Consider the following 7,737-nt stretch of genomic DNA (forward strand, 5'->3'; position numbering starts at 1 on the left):
ATAGCTGATATATTGCTGAGTGCGGCGTAAAACTAAACTCACTCACTCACTGTGGGCATGGAACACTGGCAGTACCAGGCCTACAAGTCCTCATTGTTCATTGTAAACATTCCTTGTTCATTGTATATGTGGACTTTTTTTTATTTTGGGGTTTTTTTAATTTTAAATTTAGGGGCAATGGGGTAGCCTCGTGGTTAAAGCATTTGCTTGTCACACCGAAGGCCCGGGTTCGAATCCTCACATGGGTGCAGTGTGTAAAGCCCATTTCTGGTGTCCCCTGCTGTGACGTTGCTGGAATATTTGCTCCGCAAATATTAATTTCAAATTTCAAGGGTGCTTAACACTAATAACAGGAAATTGTGGAGTAGGTAGAGTAAATAAAATAATGCATCTTTCGGGATATTTCCTTCATTATGTATGTTGTACAATTATGTACAGGAGATTTTTGTCTGTCCTGCGTTTTTTATTTTCATCATCAAGAATTAAACACTAATTTTCAAACAAATATCCAATGAATTATTTTATCGGTAAATTGTTTGTTTTTCGTTCATCAATGGCATAACTAATATGAAGTAAATGATGACACTGGTATTGACACCTTCTAACCTGTATGATTGCTTTCACGGATATCAATGCATCATGTACATGGTCACATGACACAATCAGCATGATGCAGCAGACGTTTTAGCACCACATCTCGTCTCCCAGGCAACATTTATTGCGTGTTCATGGTCATATTGATTTGAACACATATAGCAGACTGGTCCCACAGAATTGCTAACCAATTTGAAAACAGTTATAAATGTGATTTGCATATTTTATACATTCGGTAACATCCACAAATCTGAATGGACGTGTATTTATCTATCTTGTCAAATACTGAGACTGTGAGGCTGACACCATGACGTCCATGGGCTGCAACAATTCGGTTACACATAAAAACAACAGAACAGAGCACTCCAGCCATCATTGCCAATTAATCCCTATCTGCTATGTATACTTTGTTCCGCCTCCTCAACCTTCGCTTAATGCCATTGTTATTGTATTATTACCCACCTCATCTGCTATGTATACCTTGTCTACCCATCCTCAACCACTGGCTCAACACTGGCTTCCTCCCATTGTTATTGTATTATTACCTACCCCATCTGCTATGTATACCTTGTCCCTCCTCAACACTGGCTTCCTCCCATTGTTATTGTATTATTACCTACCCCATCTGCTATGTATACCTTGTCCCTCCTCAACACTGGCTTCCTCCCATTGTTATTGTATTATTACCTACCCCATCTGCTATGTATACCTTTGTCCTATGTATACCTCCCCAACACTGGCTTCCTCCCATTGTTATTGTATTATTACCTACCCCATCTGCTATGTATACCTTGTCACACTGGCTTCCCCCAACACTGGTTTCCTCCCTGCTTGTTATTGTATTGTTATTCTAACCCCATCTGCTATGTATACCTTTGTCCCTCACCCCAACACTTGGCTTCCTCCCATTGTTATTGTATTATTATTATTACCTACCCCATCTGCTATGTATACCTTGTCCTATGTATTATCCTCAACACTTGTCTCCCATTGTTATTGTATTATTACCTACCCCATCTGCAACCTTGGCTTCACCAACACCTCCTCCCATTGTTATTGTACTATTATTACCAACCCCATCTGCTATGTATACCTTGTTCCTCGCCTCAACACTGGCTTCCTCCCATTGTTATTGTATTATTACCCACCCCATCTGCTATGTATACCATCCCGCTTCCTCCCAACACTGGCTTCCCTCCCATTGTTATTGTATTATTACCTACCCCATCTGCTATGTATACCTTTGTCCCTCCACTTCTCCCAACCTTGGCTTCCTCCCATTGTTATTGTATTATTACTTCCACCCCATCTGCTATGTATACCTTGTCCCCCAACCTTGGCTTCCTCCCATTGTTATTGTATTATTACCTACCCCATCTGCTATGTATACCTTGTGCTTGCCTCCCAACCTTGGCTTCCTCCCATTGTTATTGTTGTATTATTACCTACCCCATCTGCTATGTATACCTTGTCCCTGCCTCCCCAACACTGGCTTCCCTCCCATTGTTATTGTATTATTACCTACCCCATCTGCTATGTATACCTTGTTGTCCCTCCTCAACATTGGCTTCCTCCCATTGTTATTGTATTATTACCTACCCCATCTGCTATGTATACCTTGTCCCGCCTCAACACTGGCTTCCTCCCATTGTTATTGTATTATTACCTACCCCATCTGCTATGTATACCTTGTCCCGCCTCCCTCAACACTGGCTTCCTCCCATTGTTATTGTATTATTACCTACCCCATCTGCTATGTATACCTTGTCCCGCCTCCCCAACACTGGCTTCCTCCCATTGTTATTGTATTATTACCTACCCCATCTGCTATGTATACCTTGTCCCGCCTCCCCAACACTGGCTTCCTCCCATTGTTATTGTATTATTACCTACCCCATCTGCTATGTATACCTTGTCGCCTCCCAACACTGGCTTCCTCCCATTGTTATTGTATTATTACCTACCCCATCTGCTATGTATACCTTGTCCCCCCTCAACACTGGCTTCCTCCCATTGTTATTGTATTATTAACACTGGCTTTGTTCCTCCCATTGTTATTGTATTATTACATCTATCCCATTGTTGTTGTTGTTAATCCCTATTGTTATTCCCTTGTCTTATTTTAATTACATGTATATATGTATGTTCTTCCCCCATCTGCTGTATTACTCTTGTATGACAACTTGAATAAGAAGCTATACCAAACGTTGGGCATCATAATAAATAAAGAAGTTGTTATCCATAAAATATTATACCTTGTCCTTTTCTATTATCCATCAACTTCTAAAATGCCAATTAAAACTGGATAATATTTGTCATGCAATGAAATGCACACATGCAAGTAAGACACTGGAATTGTAATCAAACAATAAATGTGGTTAAAATTTTACAAAGCACATAGCTTTGTGCTGTTGAGCGCATGTTTGTTCGTGAATATTCATTAAATTAAATTGTTAGTATACTTAATTTAAGGGTGTTATACAAAAACAACAAAATTCCTTTTAATAAAAAATATATTTGTACAATCAATAATCATTTTTAATCCTTCTTTCAATCGATTTTCGATTTTTTTCGATGATCGGAACACCACTATCTGACAGCATGTTTCCATAACAACTGTGTCCACCTTGTCAGCAAAATGTACTGCACTTTACTAAGAAAGTGTAATCCTAAATATAACATATGTTACATTTGACCACTTTCTAAATGGCATTGTGTAATTCAAAAATGAGAGAAATTCACTAATATAAATATTGATCAAGCTTAACATATTATTTAAAACAAAATTCATTTTGCAAAGCAGAATGCTGTGTTTTGTAAATTTTGGATTTAGAATGAAAGATTTTTTTTCCCAGAAACCTAAACATGAGGTGCAACAGCTTTACCAGGTTTCAAATCCTGTGTAACATGTTTTCAATGTTTTTCCAGCCAGTCAAATTGTGGCACACTGCCATTCAGTTTGCAACATAATGCAAGCGTAGTGGAAATAAACAGACATGGGTTACTATGAGCATGATCGTTATCAGGAGAGAGAAATATCATATTTTCCATATTCAGGTGAATACTTATGGGGTAATTGATCCGTTACCATCTGTGCTTGTCTGTCGCTTGCAATGCATGCAGTCTGAAACCTGTTCACTTTTCCGCCAACATAAAACTCCCACAATTGATATTTTCCAAAACAGGGCATCAGGTATATTTCAAGCTGTTGAGTATTTACTCACCTGCTCACCTCCAGTTGATGGTTTTATTTGCATAGTCAATATACTTTTTCTTTCTATTCTTTGTGGAATTGGGTTTTCTACTTAAATGCTCTTAAGGTGTTCTGACCCAAGGGGGCGGTGGGGTAGCCTAGTGGTTAAAGCGTTGGCTTGCCGAAGATCCGGGTTCGAATCCCCACATGGGTACATTGTGTGAAGCCCATTTCTGGTGTCCCCTGCCGTGATGTTGCTGGAATAGTGCTAAAAGCGGCGTAAAACCAACTTAGTCAGTCAGTCTGGGGTAGCCTAGTGGTTAAAGCATTCGCTCGTCATGCTGAAGGCCCTGGGGAAAGTTTAACCGTTCCTTCCGTTCGATTATACGAAACCAATATGTGAAATTAAAGCTTCACTCGTGATTTTAAATATTTAGATGACTACTAATTTTACGGTGAAACTACTAATTTTAATCCTTGAAACTACTATTTGCAACACTTTGGGGTTGGCATCTCTGCTTGTATTCAAGATTAGTACTGCAAATAATGAATGAAAAATGACACAGACGTATGGCTGTGAAATGTGGATAAAAAATGACAGATTACCCTTTTTGTTGACATTTTAAATACTTTTTCGCATTGTAATTTTAGTCAACATTTATTTTGTTAAACAATCTGAAAATATCTAGGACCTAATCTCAATTATCTATCTCAAAATGATCAATACATCGATCAATACATCGGTTATAAATATGTGAACTGAATAATTACCACCTATTTGCAGGTACTTCGTTCATATGAAAAGGATGGGCTGAAGACAGTGATCTTCTTCCTGTTGGTGGTGCTGACCCTTGGCCTGGTGCTCCTTCTCATCTACTGGAAGCCGGAATTAGAGTGCTACCTCAAGAAGAGGCGATGTGCACTGTACAAGGCAGAGGTTGTCATGATAAAGGTGACACCCTCTTTCTTATAACCTTGTCAAGTTGTAGTTTTATGTATTTTAGAAATATTTAAGAACTTTATTTCTGGTATGGTCTGCATGAAAGCAGGTATATTGGAAAACCACTTTTCTACTCTCCACAAACTAAAGAGTTACTTAATTAGGCTGCTGGGAGTTATCTCCCCTGAACCATATTTGACAAAGAATAAAGTGATACCATACCTAATTTGGGGATTAGGTGTTCACAATGGCAGATGTCCAGAACATACTCAAATATCACAGTTGATATCACCAGGGTTTTACACAGACTTTTAAAAATGGGAGTCAAGGTGACTCACAATATTTATTTTTTGAGAGTAATTTTCAATATTTGGGAGTCATGAAATCTTTGTGTTAATCACTCTCAGTATATAACTGTATATGTCACACTACCAAATCAAACTACAGCATAGTTCAATTCAAAGAGCCAGGATTACTGTCTTCTCTGAGTACTCTGGAACAATCTGACAGCTCTGAAAAAGTCATCGAACAATATCTTTTTTTGCTTATCAAATCGATTTTATTGAACTGAATTGTGACAGCCACCCATAAAACTTGCATCAAGCATGACTCGTATGATAATATTTTGAGAGTCATTTACAAAATTATTGCGTCAAATACACAGGAATCACACATCATGTAAAACCCTGTATCACATGACTGTCTTTGCCATAAACAATATGTTTTTACTTCCTGTTTGGTTTTTTTTAGTTTACATATTTCACAAATCTTGTTATCATGGTCAATTTCAACTATAAGAGAATAATGTAAGGTTGTGCATGTTTCCGACTTCTAGAATAAGTGCCTGATGAAACTAAGTCTTGATTTCAAATGCTTCGGAAGATTAATAAAACATTGAAATCTCAAATATGTTTTCAGGATCATTATGGCCATGCTAGCGTTATCAAGGTGGACTATATCTTTCTTGATGATGTCAGGTAAGTAACAGTGTTCCTTATGAAATTAAGTTGCCTTTCCTTTGAAGTATGAAAGTTGATGTCTGTAAACAAAATGTATTACTGGACCTACTGTTAAAATCTAGAGGTTTGGGAACTGGGATATCTGATTATTGTTTTCAGTCAGCATTTAAAAACAGGTTTTTTTCTGAAGTGAGTGAGTTAAATTTAGGCTCAAAATTAAATAATAGTTTGTCCAAGGTTCACCATTTATGTTCAGTATTTGTGATAGTTGATGTTTTTGACATGAATTTTGCCATATTGGATTATATTCAGAAACTTCTTGTGGTGATTACTCAGCCATTTTTCTTGCGAAATGTCATGAGGTTTGGTACATGTGTATTTAATATTTGTCGGGTCAACACATCTTTTCCGTTTTTCATGATATTATAAAGTTTGAACTATATTCGATATCTGCACCATACTAAGTTCTAAGCTTCTTTTTGGCCATTGCGCAGCCTTTTTCATTTCAAATGTTAAAGAGAAATCTGTTACAGGCTTTCTGGGTACTAGGGTGGTGGGAATATTTTAAGTTTTATGTTGTTTTTACTCTCTGTCAGTATGCATATTTGTATCTGTAAACTTAACATGTATCTTCTTCTGTTGATGTCATATTTTGTTCGAATCATTAGATTTTAGTTGTTGTTTTATTCTTTGGATTAACAGTGCAGACAGCAACTCTTGTTTAATTTGTCGTCACTTTAAACTGTTGATTGCATATGTGGGTGAGTTTCAACTCTGTAGGACTTTCATTTTCTAGAACCTTCTGTCTCTCTGCTCATAGCACTGCCGAGGGTTACAACCGCCATGACTACCATGATGCTCCAGTGGATGTGGACGACACAACTGTTCTTGTCCAAGGAGATAGTCCAGCCATTAGGTACTTCGACTACCAGAAGATCCGCTACATCTGGGATTCCAAACAATACACATTCAGGAAGTTGGAGTGAGTTGAAACAGTCTTTTCTGGCTTGAAGTTCACATTTTTAGCTCCCCTGAAAATTGAGTTTATGTCATATTCTTTGTCTTTCAAGGGGTGGTGGGGTAGCCTAATGGTTTAAGTGTCAATTAGTCCTGCTGAAGACGCGGGTTCGATTCCCCACTTGGGTACAATGTATGAACCGCATTTCTGGTGCCCCCTGCTGTGATACTGCTAAAAGTGGCGTAAAATCATTCAAACTCAGTTTGTCTGTCAGTTGTCCATATGCATTAAGCATAGACCCGAAGCTAAATTGTTTCCAATGCTGTATGAGACTGTATTTGAGCTCATTTCTGTCTACAAGAACAAAGATTTTTACAGAAGGGGTCCGTCTGCATTAATCTATTTTACTTTTACCTTGTTAATGATTTGACCTTCACATACACTTCTGCGTTGATGAAGCTAAAATTTTGTGTTTGTGATGCCTTTAGTGGTGTCTGAAAAATTGCCCTAGCAGAAACTGTCGCTAGTTGTCCTTACATCACTTGTAACAGAGTTAAAATGTGTGCAAACATCTGTTCCTTATTCTTGACTCCTGATGGGCGGTTAAAGTGTTCGCTTGTCATGCGAAGACCTGAGTTGGATTCTCCACATGGATACACCCAGCAGTGAATGGGTACCGAAAGGATGATATAGTTATGTGCCTGTCTTCCTTCTGGTGGCAGCTAAACCTTGCACTAAAGGACATTTACACTTATGGTGTGACTGCCTCAGAATATGCCTCTGTTCACCCAGCAGTGAATGGGTACCCAAAAGGATGATATAGTTATGTGACTGTCATCCTTCTGGTGGCAGTTAAACCTTGCACTAAAGGACATTTACACTTATGGTGTGACTGCCTCAGAATATAGATCACCTAGCAGTGAATAAAGGCATATGTTACACTTACCTGTGGTCCTTGACTGCCAGCTGGACCTTGCATACACCCTGTTCACAATAGCAGCAGTCAAGCAGGAAGGGTACCCAGCAGTGAATGGGTACCCAAAAGGATCACAACTCCTAGTGTACAGTACACAACCCTGTGCACTTAAAAGAA

Source organism: Haliotis rubra, unplaced genomic scaffold (assembly GCF_003918875.1).
Source record: "Haliotis rubra isolate DU_JTF1 unplaced genomic scaffold, ASM391887v1 Scf4, whole genome shotgun sequence".
NCBI lineage: Eukaryota > Metazoa > Mollusca > Gastropoda > Lepetellida > Haliotidae > Haliotis > Haliotis rubra.